This window comes from Leuciscus leuciscus, assembly GCF_965113295.1.
Source record: "Leuciscus leuciscus genome assembly, chromosome: 2".
NCBI classification, from domain to species: Eukaryota; Metazoa; Chordata; class Actinopteri; order Cypriniformes; family Leuciscidae; genus Leuciscus; species Leuciscus leuciscus.
The window spans coordinates 15693082-15710797 of record NC_138726.1 but is presented as its reverse complement, the minus strand read 5'-3'; positions in this window follow the sequence as shown (position 1 = coordinate 15710797).

Below are 17716 nucleotides of genomic sequence, written 5' to 3'. Positions count from 1 at the left end.
TAAAGGCCCTTTTGCACCAAAAGTGAAACAAATAGGCCTCAGTGTAAAGGAAATACAAATTCACGCCTGCACAACAGAGGGCGCAGCTCAAACAAACCTTTTATCTTTGCTGCCATTCTGGATTGCATAATATTCAGAGTTTGAATTTCACTGTTTTATTCATTTTGAGGAATACTGAATCTGAGATGAGTAAATGCATGTCACATTTAGTCTAGAACATATATTTGTGATTCATTATAGTATGCATTTTCTTTTTGGGTTAAATATTATATTTCTGAAGAAAATTTGAAAAGAAAGTTAGAAAAACAATGCCGCCATCCCAAAGAGGCACAACATCACTTTCACTGACCTTTACCTTGACTGTTCCATGCTGTTGGAATGATAGCCTAAAACAAACCGAGCTTTTCAAGAAACGGATAAAGACGCATCTTTTTTCGTCCACACTTGACCAATTAATACTAACATTTATAAAAAAAAAAAATCTTGCTACATAGGGCTGGGAGAAAAAAACGATTCACCTAGGTATTGCAATTTTTTTTATTTTTTTTTTATTACAGAATCGATATTAATTCAAATTAAATTGCTTTATTTTTGCCCTTGCTTATAGATGAGGTTGACAGAAGTTAGCCACTTTCGTTTCAACAGAGGATGAAATGTGTCGTTATCTTTGAGTGTTGAGTGACGTAATTCAAGTTTTCCCAAAACTTTGTGAGAGAGATAAGACAGTAGAGCTGCACGATTCATCTTTAAAAGACTGTGATCTCGATTCAAACACCCACGCAATCTTCTTCCATTTCGTCTGTCTATTAAACCTTTGACAAAATCATATCGCAACATTAAAATCTGTGTTGGCGCTGCCGCTGACCCAGAGAGAGTTGTCATGAAACAGCAGTCTTTTCCTCATAGTATCATTATTTCTGTGATACAATAGTTTAAATTATCATAGAAGTACTGGGATAAAAGTTTAAAGTTCAAATATAAACACTGATGTCTACAATAGCAATATTCAGCTTATATTCAGCAATATTCAGCAATATTCAGCAAAAATCAGTTTTTGATAAAAACTTTAATAACGCATTTATCAATTACATTGTTTCGCCACAAGGTGGTGACAAGTGACTGTTAAAAAATTTATTTGTTATTGAATCATTTATTAAAGAGAATGTAGTACTGTATGAGTATGATGCTTCTAAAATAAGTCAGAAAAATGTGATGAATTGTTTTTGTAATGACTCATCTTATACATCATATACAGTCTGTATAAGTGTATGATTTAACTTTTCCCCATGGTCTAGTGTTAAAAAATAAATAAATAAAAAATCGCAATACTTGTAGAATCGCACTTCTTAAAAAAATTGCAATACATATCGTATCGGCACCCAAGTATCGTGATAATATGTAATCGGGAGATAGGTGTATCATCCCAGCCCTACTACATATACTGTGCTAGACTAACTGGTACTAGTGCACAGACAGAACTTGTATATTGTTGGTTTGATTGCTTATTGTTCTCCTCAATTGTAAGTTGCTTAAAACCGTGTGCTAAATGATTAAATGTAAACATAAACATTTAAATTATCATCAATGGACATGAAATTTACCCCCTAAATTATACTGTAGAATGTTACATATGTTACATAACAGCATGTTGATGGTTAGTGTGTTTCCATCTGTACACTCTGAATTCAAAGTAGCTTCTTTTCCACTATCAAATCGCTAGAGACTATATGAAGAGGCGTTTACTATGAGGAAACTAATAAAGCGATTCAGTAATATTCTCAACAAGTCGCCTGAGGGAAGAACCATCCGTTCAAACGCTTCTAACAAAAGACACACACGTCTGGCTGCTTCTTTCCTCCCGACAGATGCGCGAGACATGCATGCTACGGCGGCGCCGTGGGCAACGATTTCCTCTGACGTGCGTGATCTTTGACCCTCCACCTCTGCCTTTCGCAGCTGGCAGCGATGACAAGCTCCTGGTTCTGGAGCAATGGAGGCTTTGGCTCAAAAGGTAGCGCTGAAGTTGTAGCAAAACTAAGGCGCCACATGTGTCTGTCGCCGCAGGGCTGAGAGTGTCTCGCTGTCACTCTGGCCAGGTGCCTGTCTGTCTATCAGGTTCACACAGATGGTGCATGTTTACAGACAAGTGCGGTTGTTGTGCTAAATGATGAATTGTTTATAAGATCAAAAGTCACCGGTGAAATATAACGTGCCTGGAGTGCAAAGGGACAGACAGATATAGTAGTAGACAAAACTGAGAAGATACACCGTCAGAATGAACAAGTTGTGTGTGGGCGTCTGACTGGTTTTGACAACAAAATTCATCTTATGAATATTAATGAGGCTAGGAATAATAATATAGCATTTGCTGAGAACTAATGTCAACCGTTCATAACGAATTACTATTAGAAACAAAAAGGTAACACTTTACAAGGTCTCATTTGTTAACAATAACAATGCATTAATTATTATGAACTAACAATGTACAATACATTTTTTACAGCATTTATTAACCTTTGATAATGTTAGTTAATAAAAAAAAATCATGAATCATGACAAATAAACCTTATTGTTACCAATAAAAATGTAAACATTTCAAAGGTCAATAACAAGTTGATTGACAAATTAAATTAGTCATTTAAATGTGTTCTTGATTATTTATCTGTTATAATTTCTGCTAATCGCCTATTAAGGTAAGATATGGTAACACTTTAGAATACGGCCCATTAGGTAATTTTTGTTAATGTATTAACTAACATCACTAACAATGAGCAATATATTTGTTACAGTATTTATTAATCTGTTAATTTTAGTTAATGAAAGTACAATTGCAAATTCATTGTTAGTTCATGTTAGTTCAAAATCCGTTAAATAATATTAACAGATTAATAATATATTAACAACTTGTAATAATGTATTAGTACATTTAGACTATTGTTTTTACTAGAAATATATGCAAAATATTACTGCAAATAAATGCAGTCTGGTTCATGAACGAAATGTTCAGACCGATTTTTGTGAACTGGATTGCTGAATGATTGAAAAGACGTTCATGAACCCGGCACCACTACACTATAATTCTGCCTGCACTGACACGCACACACATGTTTGGTTTCCATGTTTTATGGAGACATTCCATAAACACAATGATTTGTTTGCTGTACATATTCTATCCCCTATAATCTCTACCCCTAAACACAATCATCACAGAAAACACTGCGTTTTTACATAAAAATAAATAAATAATAATAATACATAAAAATATAAATTATGATTTATAAGCTGAACCAAAAAAATATTGTATTACTATTCTTGGATGCATATATGAAGCATACTATCCGTAACACAGGGTTCACCAGGACACACACAAATACATACACAATCATAATAGACCAAGTTCATAATTATGTGTTCCTTAGTTTCTTTGTCTTCTATTGCATTTTTACTGAGCTAATTATATTTTCTTTCCCCCAAATCAAAGCCTGAAAACCTTTTTGCATTTTATTATTTTCATAAGAATTATAATATACTTATAATATAACATCAAATAATACTAGTAACTCCTAAACAACATCCTCTCATTCTCTTTCTCTCTAAAATTATTTTCTTTTCCACATTCAGTTGTCTATTTGCTCTTTCATTCCTTCCTCCTGATATTTCCACTTTTCATTTTCATCTTTGTCCTGTTCTTTTCTTCTTCCCTTTATCACCCCCCCACACCCCCACCCCCCCACTCCTCCCTCCTCCCCCTCCTCTCTCTCTCTCTCTCTCTCATGCTGTTATCCCTCTTTAGTGGAAGGGCAAAAATCTAATCAAGTTGCATTTGAATATGGCATGGGGCTAAACGAGAGACAGAGCAGACGGTGAGAGAGATGAGGAGATACAGGACAACACTGCCCCCTAGCTACAACAAACCACACACAGAAACACTCACTGATATATTGGGGACAAATTGAGCTAAACCTGACAACATCTCTCAAAACCTCCTTTTGGGGACGTCTTCATTTGTAAAAAAGGGTTAGGTAATAGTGTTTATAACTAGTTGTAAATAAAAACAATAAAAGTCTAGGACTTTATCCCCATCATTTAGATAGCTGTGTGTGTGTGGAGAGAGGATAACTTGTATTATATTATATTATATTATATTATATTATATTATATTATATTATATTGTATTGTATTGTATTATATATTTAGTAGTTAGTACTGGTCCTCAAATCTGATTGGCTGAGATGCTTTCCAGGAGTGCCATATTGCACCAGTATCAGCATGGTGACTCTTCACCGTTTGTATCACTTCTCTTGTTATTTGAAGACATTTGAAAGTTTGCTCCGACGTTGTCAGATTGTGAGGTTCTGGCAATCTAGTAAGCGCTCATGTACCCTGCCCAGAACAGCCTTACCTTGGCAAGTCCTTCTGACATTTGCCGCTGACATTGATGCCTCTGTAGTGGTTAAACAAGGTATATAATTAGTTTTAGTTATATTTAATGGACAATCTTTGATCTTCCTGGGCAAATCATTTTGACAGGGGTCAAAGTTATGTTTTTATAACTAATTTTAACACTTAAACGCATACCTCATTCACTACCCTCCTCCTCATTATTTTTTTTTTTTTACCTGTTAACCTTTGCCAGTGCGCCGGAGCACTGAAACTTTTTTTTTTATTTTTTTATATAGTTCAAAGTTTCTATCAGATTTAATGTTATACCTTGACAAACTATACATCATTAAAAAGATATAAGACTCAAGTTTCAGTATTTGACCACTATTGTATTCTGAGAAACTAATAGTGACAGTTATGTCTTAATTTGTGTCAGGAGATATGAAAGGAAAAAAATGAGTCGATACCTTTAATATGAATTATGAGTGTCAGCCGCTCCCATTCAGAAAAAAACTCCTGTGCTGTAGTCATGACAGCGGTTGACAAAACAACGTCCCTCAGGGCTTTTAGCTAAAAAATTTGCAGATTTGGAGAAATATTGATAGATTCTCATAGGTTTACATCAGATTTCTATAGACAGGAATAATATTTATTGAATTTATACCCAAATGCGTCGATGTAATAATTATGAGCGCTGGAAACTCTGATGTACTGTGTTTTCAATCCATACCAGCAGCCTGAGGGCGCCCTATGTGCAAAGTATAGTCCATATATGGAAGACATGAAGAAGTGCCATAATCATGTGACATTCCAGGAAGTCCCTGACACTTACAAAGCTAACAGAGATCGCTGTAACATGCAGATAAAGACATTTTGAAGACAATAGAATAGAAGAATGAATGAATAGAATGAGGCATTTATATAGCGCTTTCATATGTACTACTGTACACCCAAAGCGCTTTACAATCATATCTGGGGATCTCTCCTCAACCACCACCAGTGTGCAGCATCCACTTGGATGATGCGACGGCAGCCACAGTACAACGGCGCCAGTGCGCTCACCACACACCAGCTATAGGTGGAGAGAGGAGAGAGAGTGATAGAGCCAATTCAATGTAAGGGGATTATTAGGAGGCCATGATTGGTAAGGGCCAATGGGTAGAATGTGGCCAGGACACCGGGGTTACACCCCTACTCTTTACGAGAAATGCCATGGGATTTTTAATGACCACAGAGAGTCAGGACCTCGGTTTTACGTCTCATCCGAATAAACATGATTACAATGATATTTGATTTACCTGTGTTCTTCGAGCCATGTCAGGTATTTTCATAATAATAGATTATATGTAATGGTAATCGATATAGACTTTGGATGCTTTCACACTTGGTTCGATTGCCTGTTCCGAACCCGAGTTCGATTGCTCCCCCCTCCCCCTGCCCCCGATGGACTGTGTTCACATTATATTATTTGTATCCGAACCGCGGTACGCTTACGTCATCAAGCTGCAGCTGGCGGTACTCGTGTTGCTTGGTAACCGCTATGAAAAGGCATCAAAATGGATAGAATTGCTCGCTTCACATTTGTTCTTCTTTTTTTGAACCTATGGTTTTGTTTTCAAAGAAAAGATACAGAAACACACTTGCATCTGTCTGCCGCAAAAGTATTAAAACCGTTCCAAAGACAGCGGGATGTCCGCCCGCCCGCCGAAGACAATTTTTGTGGAGGCAAGCAGAAATCATCTCTCTGCTTGCAGTGCGTCAATCCCGCTTTTCGTCAAGGTAAGTGTATACACACACACACACACGCACGCACGCACCAGATTATACGTCATCAATAGCGGTTCACTTCCGCGATTTGGTACGATTGCGTTCATATCAGCAGCGAACCGTACCCGAGTTCACATGAACCGTACCCCAGACCACCTTTTTAAGCGGACTCGAGTACGGTTCGCGGGTGCGCACCCGAGTTCGGAAAACAGCGTTCACATCATCCAAACGAACCGAACTCTGACGTCATTCGAACCCGGGTGCGCACCAAAAGTGCTAGTGTGAAAGCGCCCTTTATCATCGTGCAGAATACTATAAAATATTATATTTTCTGTCTGATTTTTTTAAAAATCTGAAGCCAAATTAGATCACAAAAGATTATTTTAAACACTCGACTTGCGTTATAAAGTAAGTTTGGAGCACAAACATGGTTTTAATCTCATACATTGTCGTGTATTGATGGTGTGCTAAGCTAACATGCTAGCTAGCCCTAGGTGCACCTGCCACCTAGCAGTTATTCTTTTATGTTTTTTTTCTAAATAGGAATGCTTACTGAAATGTTTCTTTATTCAATAAGGGCATTTGATACAGTTTCAAATGTGAAGTGAGAACTTTGATAAAATAAATTAGGGATTTAAACTGAATAGCATGTGAATAGCCAGTCGTTAGTATTTATAATGCAGACAAAATAAATGCATATTTAGAGCCATAACCTGGCCGGGGAGGTGTGAATGTGTGCAGGGGAGACTGAGACTGAATGGGGCTCGTTTGCACCACAAAACAATAGAGACAATAGACTGAATGCTGGATGCTTAGAAGATGACTAAACATCAGTTGCATTTTAGAGTCTAATCAAAATAAAGTCATATGACATGATCTTGAAAAACATTTTTAGATTTTATCATCTTCAGATTTTAAATATAACATGGTCAGGCATGTGGCTTTAGCTGCAGTGTATTTCTAGATTGATACAATGCCAACTTCAATTTTATTTTCATGAAGATGTTTCTAATAACTTTACAAAACTTTGAAGCTATTTATAACGATTTTTTTCATTATGACAATAATTAATTCTACATTTACAATAAACTGCCAGGTGTCAGCTTTCAAATGAGATCATACTTGTGCTTTTAGTACCAAGGGTTCATGAACTGTATCTGTTTCAGTTTGGGTATGCCATTTCTGTGGATTTTTCAAAAGTGGGGTTACAGCTTAACAGTTTTTTTTTTAAGTTAGACATCAGCCTTCTTAGTATTATAAACAATATAACTATGGACAATTATAAAAGAATGCCTGTTTTCCCATTCATTTTTTGTAAAAAATAAAGGGTCCTAGGCCATTGAATGATTTATATACCAGTAATAATACTTTAAAATCAATCCTAAATCTAACTGGGAGCCAGTGTAAAGACCTGAGGACTGGTGTGATATGTTCATATTTTCTGGTTCTGCTCAGAATCCTGGCGGCAGCGTTCTTTATGAGCTGCAACTGTCTTATGGTCTTTTTGGGAAGGCCAGTGAGGAGTCCATTACAATAATCCACCCTGCTGGTGATGAAAGCATGCACAAGTTTCTCCAAGTCTTGTCTGGAAACAAATCATCTAATTCTTTTTTTATTATTTTTTTTTTATTTTTTATTATTATTTTCAATAAGTGTTATACAAATATTGGCAACACCACACACATGATACAAAACCCAAACAAAGTGTAAAAGACAAAGCGTACAGCATACAATGATTATTTGATGTTATAAAAAATATATATATAGAGAAAGCCTGTATCACACATTCAACATGAAACAAATAAGAACAGTAATTGACAAGACACAAAAAAAACCCAAACAATTTTATATAAATACATTTGGGGATAGATTACCATGAGGGTGGAGAAGGAAGGTTGTGTGTATGTGTGTGTGTGTGTGTGTGTGCGCATGCTAGAATAAACATTATCGTGCGTATAAGTTTGTGTATGATTGAGTGTTTTGTGTTTGAATGTTGAAATCAGCAGGATTGGTATAGTATGAATTGATGTAAGTACTGTGCCCTAGTTATAAGAGGGGGTGGGATGGGATGGGTTGGGTTGGGTTGGGTCAGGCTCAACGGATCTTTCCTCTGACTGCTCCAGCCCTCACCGGGGCTGAGAAGCATATTAATCCTAGGATGTAGGGGGAGTGGGGCTCTCAGGGAACCAGGGTTACATACGTAACCTGAGACGTTCCCTTTCAAGGGAACTCGAGCTGCGTCGACATATACCCACTACGCCATATGACAAATGCCTGTTCTGTATGAAGACCATGCGCACACTAGGAAACAAGCACCCTAGGCCCTGGAGTGGAGCCTAGGTCCAAGTCATAAATCTAACAAATGTAAGCGGTGAGGACCAGCCTGCCGCATTACAGATGTCATAGAGTGAAACTCCTGATAATAAAGCCTTAGAGGCAGCCATACTCCTGGTAGAATGGGCCGGGACAGCCAAAGGTGAAGGCTGTCCGGCCGTTTCATAAGCAAGTGAGATAGCCTCAACTACTCACTTGCTCATTATCTGTTTAGATGCAGGGCAACCTATCTTAGGTAACCTGAAGCAGACAAATAACTGCTCTTATATATATGCCACAGGGCAGCTCTGTGGACATAAGCATCCAAGAGCCCGGACAGGGCAAAACAGATTAAGTTCTTCCTGATCTGGCTTGTATTAAGGTGGAGGACAGAAGGCCTGCAGCACAAATTACCCACAAATTAGTAGGAATACAGCCCGGCAAGGGGTGAGGAAAGACTATCACCATACCAGGTGCAAATCCAAGTACGTGCAGGCCTCAGCCTCAAGTACCACGGAGAAGATGAAATAAGGATCTCTCCTCAGAGATAACCCAGCAAAGAAACATTCATTGCAGAAATCAAGTACTGTACCATAGGGCAGATAGCAAGATTCAGAAGGCATTCTCCGCACCAGGCAGAGAACGGTTTCCATTTCAATGCATATTCAGTCTTCTCGTGGAGGGAGCTCTAGACTGGAGTATGGTCTCCACGACCTCAGTCGAAAGACCTGAATCTATGAGCTGGGCCCCCTCAGAGACCGAGCCCACAGTATCCATAACTCTAGATGAGAGTAACCCCCGGGAGCAAAGATATCGGGAAATGCGTACAGGTGTAGCCTCAACCACACCTAATATGTTGCATCCAGTTCAAGCAGAGCTGGATGCATCAGGGAGAACCAAATGGGCAATGCGTTGTATAAACGATGTGAAAGGTAGACTTGAGTTTTGACCAAAGTTCTCCTAAAGGAGCTCCACCACCTTGGGGTGAAGTCCCCATTCCCCGGGCCCCTGCCTCAACAGGATATCTGCTCTGATATACGAGACCATCAGTGTGTTGTCCGGAAGGACAAGCACATGGTGACCTCTCAGGTCTGGCAGGAAGTATTTGAGAGCTCGAAATACCGCCATCATTTCTAGCCGATTTATGTGCCAAGAATGTTGATGGTCCTGCAAAAGACCTTTCGCCGAGCGGCCACTCATGACCGCCCCCCATCCCGTGAGGGAAGCATCCGTCGAAAGCGTTACGCGACGACAAGAAGCCCCCAGCACTGGGCCCTGGGCGAGGAACCAAGGTTTCTTCCACATGACCAAGGCACGAAGGCATCGCCGCGTGACCTTGATCGTGCGAAATGGATTTCCCCTCGGAGAAAACCCCTTGATCCTGAGCCACCACTGCAAAGGTCTCATGTACAAAAGGCCAAAAGTGATTACGTTGGACGCAGCTGCCATGAGCCCCAACAGTCTCTGAAACTGTTTCACAGTGAGTGACTGGCCTAGTTTTACCCCCTTTACGGCTGTGAGAATCGCAGAAATACGTGCAGGAGACAGACGTGCTTGCATTATTGTCGAATCCCATAAAACACCCAGAAAAGTGGTCCTCTGAGCTGGGAGGAGCACACTCTTCTTGGCGTTGAGCCACAACCCCAACCTCTTTATGTGAGACAGAACGACATCTCGATGCCGAACTGCCAACTGCTCGGACTGAGCTAAAATCAACCAATCGTCGATAAAGTATAATACGCGAATGCCCTGGAGTCTCAGAGGAGCCAGAGCTGCATCCACGCATTTTGTAAAGATGCGGGGTGATAAACCTAGGCCGAAGGGAAGAACCCAATACTGGTATGCTTCGCCCCCGAAAGCAACCCTCAGGAACCTCCTGTGATGAGGATGGATAGATAAGTAAGCGTCCTTCAAGTCTATTGTGACAAACCAGTCCTCGGACTGAATCTGTGACACAATCATTTTAGCGTAAGCATACTTTGAACTTGAGATTCTGAAACCTGCTGTTTAACCCTTAAAGACCGATACGGCCGCCCGCGGCATAAAATAACTATCGTTCTAAAATGTTTAATAACTTTTGAGTCGCTAATCCAATCTGTATGCTTTAAAATGCACCGTAAAGATGAGATTCTCAGCTTCCCTGTGTTATCACGGGTGTCTCTATTGGTCATTCAGTGGCTCCGTAGTGCCGGTGATTGCGTCATCAAAATCTGCAGCAGTGATTCGTCAAGGAAACACATGTGGTTTCTTTCTCTGAGCCAAACAGGAACGATTGTTGTTGCTTAGTCCCACCCCCATGCCCAGATTCGTCCAAACGGTCATCGACTCAACCAACAAACATAGTGATTGGTGATTTTAACAACCAATCACATTTCTTTATACATTTTTAACAAACGCAATGCATTGAAAACTACGCATGAAAACTAACGGATGCAAAGTTTTTGACCATAGCGCAAAACACGAAAGAGCGCAAAACATGAAAGAGCATAAAACACGAAAGAGCATGAGTATGTAAAAAAAACAGCAGTACAAATCGGAGGATGTGTTAGAATTTATTTTTTATACGAGTTTTTTAAACGTTAGTTCCTGGTGGAACCTTCCGATTCAGAAGATTGTTTGAATCATTTGCACTGTTTATTTATATTTAGTTTGTGAAGATTATTTGCACTATTTGTTCATTAGCACTCAGTATATTACCCTCAATGAACCATTTCTTCATTTGCACTGTTTATTTCTTTTTGTATTTAGTTTGTGAAGATTATTTGAACCATTTGTTCATTTACACTCTGTATATTGTATTGTTAGTATTTATATTGCACAGTTGTCACTACTTGTTATATTGTTTGCATTTGTTGTTCATGTTCAAATTATAATATAATTTTCTGAAGAAAAATGTTTGCTTCAGTGTTCTGTTGTAATATAACAACTTTTCTATTTACTTTACTTTCTGAACTTATTTGGACACATCTACATTGTCAGTAAATGTAATACACCTGTTTTTACTCAAAAACGCCTAGAATAATATTATAATAAATGGCTATAACTTGCTGAGGGATTGTTACATGTAGACAAAATTTCATCTGGAAGTCTAAAACAACCAAGTCTAACTTTCTAAAAGAAAAAAACAAAACTTCAGGAAGTTCTGTTTGAGTTCACACTGAAAACACCAAATTTTTTGCTGCCGTTTTTCTTAAAATCCTGTTAATTTCATAAATTCTCTGACAAAAGAAATGTAAAACTGGGACTTTAAATGAGCTAGCTGGAAACTTTAGGTTCTCCTGTTTAAAATGATATATGGCACTTGATGCTTGCTGCTAGAATGGGTTAGAAAAACAAAAAAAATTGCAGGTGAGTCAGGCGCCCCAAAAATGTTCTAGGTCTTTAAGGGTTAATTGACGCAGGTCTAGAATAGGACGCAACCCCTCATCCTCTTTCGGAACAATGAAGTAACGGCTGTAAAACCCTGACTGTCTGCTGGGAGGAGAAACCCCTTCTATAGCTCCTTTTGCAGAAGTGTCAGTACTTCCTGCTCCATAACCAGAGCCTGCTCGGGGTCCACCACTGTGGGGAGGACCTCTAGAAATCTGGGCGGACGAGAACCGAACTGAATTCTGAAACCCTTTTCTGTAGTGTGCAGGACCCACTGAGAAATATGTGGCAGTAGTTTCCACGCTGCCAGAAATTCTACTAGGGGAACCAGTCTCTCGAGACTGGCCTCTGGATTTGGTTGAACAGTCACTTTGGTGCCCTGAAGCGGCGAACCGGCAGGGAACAACCGAACTGACCATTCTACGCCCCTCCTCGGAGGATCGTATGGGGACGCTGACACCTCGGTGCCCTGAACGGAGAACCGGCAGGGAACAACCGAACTGGCAGCGCTGCGACCCTCCTCAGAGAGTCGCACCCCAGAGGGTGCCGAGGAGAAACGATTTCTCAAAACCGTCCCTGCGTCGGAGGAACCTTCAGAAGCCTGATAGCCTCAGCGTCAGGACTTCTTGTCTAAGTTTTATTAGAGATAACGACAGTCCTCAGATCCTGCATATCTCTAACTGGCTAGACTGTGACCGCCACCCAGGTCCCCATCGATTGTGGATGAGCCCGAATGGCGAATCTTTGTTTTGCCGCACTCTATGCTGCGAGGAGCTTAAGTATGCTGAGACTGCTCCCGCCTAGCAGTCTCAGGAACGTTAGATCGGTGAGGAAGAAACCTTTGGAACGCCGCTGAAGAGTTTATTTCTTCGTTTTTTTTAAAGCGGAGCGTCCAGAAGAAAATACATATTTTATCTTAATTTATCTTTACATCAGAAAAACTATATATATATATATATATATAAATATAACACTCCGTGGCCACCAGCAGGAAACAACCGAACTGGCAGCGCTGCGACCCTCCTCAGAGAGTCGCCACCCAGAGGACGCAGAGGAGAAATTATTTCTCGAAACCGTCCCTCCCCGGTATAGTTTATCTGTTGCGCGACGCAATTCTCGAATAGCGTCAGTGCTGTTACATCCTCACATTCATCCATGCTTATATACTTTACCTACCAGTGCTGCCTAATAATATTTATCTATTATTTATGGTGGCTGGTGGGTAACGTCGGGGTTATGATGACGCCAACACGGGAGAGAGATAGCTCGCAAGCGTCTCTTTAACCCGAGGCACTGTCATACCATGATACTTAATACCCATAACATTACTATAGTAGAAGTTTAGGGATAAAACACATAAACAGAAACCGGTTTATTCCACGATCTCGACACCTCAGTGTGGAGATAGGGAAAAAACGGCACTCCCCGACGAGGAGGCTGAGATATAGAGTTTTCCTTATATTTTCACTCTCATATATATTCAGCTGGCCAGTAATATTTAACTTAGCAACAGCATTATATAAAACCTCCTTTTATAAGCTCCTCTTTATTCAACAGAGTTATGAGCTGACTTATTTATTTATTTATTGAAAACTCATAAACATCTGCCTTATTTTGATATTTTTTTCTTTTATTTATTTATTTTTTAAACAAAAACACTAACGATACCAATTCCTCGGAACTGGAAATCGCAGCATGAGTGCCTCATCCCGGGGAGGAGAAACCGCAGAGCGTGCTTCTCCCCGAGATAAGGCACGTGGATCGAACAGGTGTTTGTTAGAACCATTTGCGATCCCCAAGATGCGTGTCGACGCCGTGCCTCGGCAGCAGCGGGACCTGCGCCTCGGGGCGCGCGCACCGAACCGTCCTCCTCGAAGAACGGCCGGTGGGAGCGGAGCGTCCTAACGGACAGCTTCTCGCAATGCTCACAGTCAGCCCCCTCGAGAACTGACTGTTGGCATGCTCCACTCCCAAACAAGCAACACAAAGCTGAAGTGTGTGTCCCCACCCGTGATATAACGTGGGGAGGGAACAACACAACGCTTGCTTGCTCTCTTTTGCCATAATATATATATATATTGCAACTTGACAGACAACAATAAATATGACAAGGACAGAATACACAGATCGCTTGCTGAAGGCACAGAAGCTGCCGCGGTCTGTCGCAGGGGTGCTTTATAGCTTCCTGGTCGATGACGTCACCCGCCTATGACGTCTCGTCTTTCCATTGGACTGATTATACACGTGCTTCACGACGCAATCACGCAGGGCGTTCCCACCGCGTCTCGACGCAGCTCGAGTTCCCTTGAAAGGGAATCTACAGTTTAAGGCAGTAACTTGTAAGCACACAGCACAAGACGCTTGTATGTAAAATCAACCAAGACTTTATTGAACTACCCTAATACACACAAACTAAACTAACGAAAACACAAAAACATTTATTCAAACAGTGACAGAGAAAAGTGATGTTATTAACGGAGGGTGAATGCATGAAGTCCCAAATGTCTAGCGTTAGACATTATTTCTTGACCGCAACCTGAGAGAATCAATCTACTAGCACTTTAATCTTAGTTCGTTTTCTTAATAAGATTTGCACCAGTTCAGCCAGAATTTAGGAGATTGTGTACTTGCGTTTGGATGCTCCTGTGAGCGCGTGCGTTCCCTTCTGTGACGACGTTGCTGGAGGGAATCTCTTCGGCGCTGATTGGCTGGCAGTTGGTCGATGATGCGTTCTGAGGGACAGCACTCGATGGTGAGTGGTTGGTTGGCTTTGCCGGGTGGCGCTTCGTTTGCGGGATTTCCTGGATTGCGGGTTGCTATGCAACGGAGTTTCCTCTGAGTCTGGAGGAGCTGCTGGAGCGACTCTGAGAGGGTTTTCTTTGACGAAAATCAACGAAGGATCTTACGGAAGAGTTGATGAGTTTTGAGTGAGCTCTTGGTGGTTTGAAGAGTAAGTAAGCATACACGCTGGACGATGGAAAGGTCAGCATACACATAAGCAAGAGCAAAAGTCACTGCAAAAGCAAGGCAAAAAGCAACGCATAGCTGCTTGTCATTGGGTTATAAGCGTGTCCATCCGACCCGTCCTTCCGAGTGCGACAGCCAATCAGATATTGTCTTGGGCGGGACCTACGCCCCGTTCTCCGGTTCCTGCATGTAATTAGCGTAATGTCCACGTGATCGCGTGTGCCCAAACTCCTGAGAGTTTAGTTAAACGCTTTAATAAGCCAATTTAATAGTTTAAATATGGTGCATCCTACACACATCTACTTTATATAAAAATTCTAGAAATCATTTACCCATCAAGTAGGTACCAAAATACATATATTTCCCATAGTTGAGGTGGAAGTAAATAAGGATTTAGCTGTGAGAAGTGTTTAACACACAAAATTAACTTGGGTAATATAAAGCATACATAATACAGAGGATACACATGTATGAGGCAACTTCTGGTGATTAGTTCCTATAACTGAGGTAGAAAACCCTACGAATAGGCTGTAAAAAAAGGTTAAACACACAGAAAGAACTCCACAGGTTATATAAAACATACATGATACTTAAGATATATGTGAGGTAAATACTGGTGATCAAATTCAGCTTATTGGAAGCAATTTTGAGACCGTTGTTTGTATTAAACCACAAGTGGGTTAATTTCAGTCTATTGGTTTTGGAGACAAAAGTCTCTGGAATTTACGGCTGCAGAAAGGAGGTGTCCCTGGTTGGGTTTGTGGTGATTCCGGGCCATGGGAATGCCTTAGCATCCTTCGTTTCCTGATAAGGCTGTGGATTTATGCATTGGGGTCACCACAGGGTTTCTTGACCATTTGGTCTTAAGTTTGGGGAACAAAGAGAAATATTTTCCTGCTGTCCTGGCATCGCTGGTATGAGATTAGACAGGCGCAAAAAGGGAAAGGGGGGTGACATCTCCTTTAGCCATCTCGGCACCATGACTGTGTTTTATGACTTACTAATGGTTCGATGGGGAATCTTTCCGAAGTGTGGAATGCGGTGTTGGGTTCATTTAATGAAATTTAATCCTACATGAGTTAGATGTCTGTATTAATATACTATTCAGCTTTTTCATCCAGACCGTGTTTACTTCTCTGGTTGATAGTTGGCTGCATTTAAGTTTTGAGAAAATTAAATATGTACTCATATGATCTTTGTGGAGTCATTTAATTCTGAGGAAATAAATGGTGAATTCCCGGGAGGAAATGGAGAACACCTCATTATACGGCGCGCATCTCCCTTCGGTGCCCTCAGGGGCCGTTTTGCCAACCCCACAACCTTGTGTGCTTTGGGACGCAGCGGTCTCCAGTGAGTTCTAGTCTCAGTCTCTGATTCGCAGAAGGAGGGTTTAAGAGGGGTCAGTTTGGTTGTTTCCTGGCGGTCATCCGTTTCAGGACACTGGATTGTCTTCTCGAGCTATACTAGAGACCAGTCTCAAGAGGCTGGTTCCTTTAGTAGTCTCAACCATTGTCATCTTGGGATAAGACCGATCTAAAGACAGTCATTATCTCGAAGAAGGCTTCGACTAAGAAGAAGTCCTGACGTCGAGGCCGTCAGACTTCTTTTTTTTCTTTTTTTCTTTTTTTTTTCTTTTTTTTTTACCACCACCAGTGCCTGTCTTTGGAGGTCAACTTTAGTTTTATTCATATAATGGTTTTAGAAAAAAAGAAAGACTGAAGGAGCTCCGAGTGTCCTTATCCCGGTGCATAAGATGATTGTGGGGGGTAGAGATGATTTGAGGGGGGGGGGGGTGGAGAGGGGGTGATAGGAATGCACATGGCTTACATTAACTGTTGAATTTGTAGAAAGGTTATGAGGGGATTCCAGGTTTCTTTAAAGGCGGATATATTGTTCTTTTTAATGAGCTATGGTTTCTTCTGTCAAAATGAAATCTGTGATTAGGTTAGTCCAATGGGTGAAATGGCAAGATGATTTTGATTTCCAGTTTTGAAAGACTATTTTCTTAGCGATAGTGTTGGTGGTCATAGTAAAGGTATTTCTGCAGATCTGTGTCCAGAAATCCGGGTCGGGAGATAGCGTGAGGTCACTTTCCCACTTCCCCTTGGGCAGGGTTATTGTGGGATTAGATGAAGCAATGAAGCTGTAGAATTTGGATATAAGTTTTCTTGAATGGTTGGCTACTTCTAATAACTGTTCACTGGTTTTAGAAGGCTGTAGGGTGTTAGTTAAAGTTATTTTGCTTTGGATTAAAGATTTAAGCTGTTGGTAGTGGAGAAATTGGCCTCTCCCGATCCCGAATTTCTGGACAATTGAGGTGAACGGCATAAATTTGTGATTTTCAAATACGTGGTGAAGGTGAGTGATGCCATTTTGTTGCCATTTGGGGAAATGGATCGGTTCATTGTGAAGACGGAAGTCAGGGTTGTGCCAGATGGGGGTATACCTATATGGTGCTAGGGGTGATTTGGTGATTTTGTTGGTTTTCCACCAGGCTGCCAAAGTTGTTGCTATTGTAATGTTATGATAGAAATCCATTTTTTTGATTGACTGTGGTAGAAAAGGGAGGTCTGCGATTGAGTTGGGGGAGCACAAGTATTGCTCAAGATCAAGCCATGGGTTGGAATGTGTCTGTTGTTGAGTCCATTTATATAAGTACTGTAATTGGTTTGCCAGGAAGTAGTGCATGCAATTTGGTGCTTCAAGTCCTCCTAAGTGTTTTGTGTTTTGGAGTGTTGTAAGTGCTATCCTTGGTTTTTTATTTTTCCAGTAGAAGTGAGTGGTGAGGGAATCAAATTTTTTTGAACCAATAGTCTGTCGGGGTAATCGGAATCATTGAAATAGTTAATTGATCTGGGGGAGTATCTTCATTTTGATTGTTGCAATGCGGCCTATGAGTGTGAGTGGGAGCTTGTTC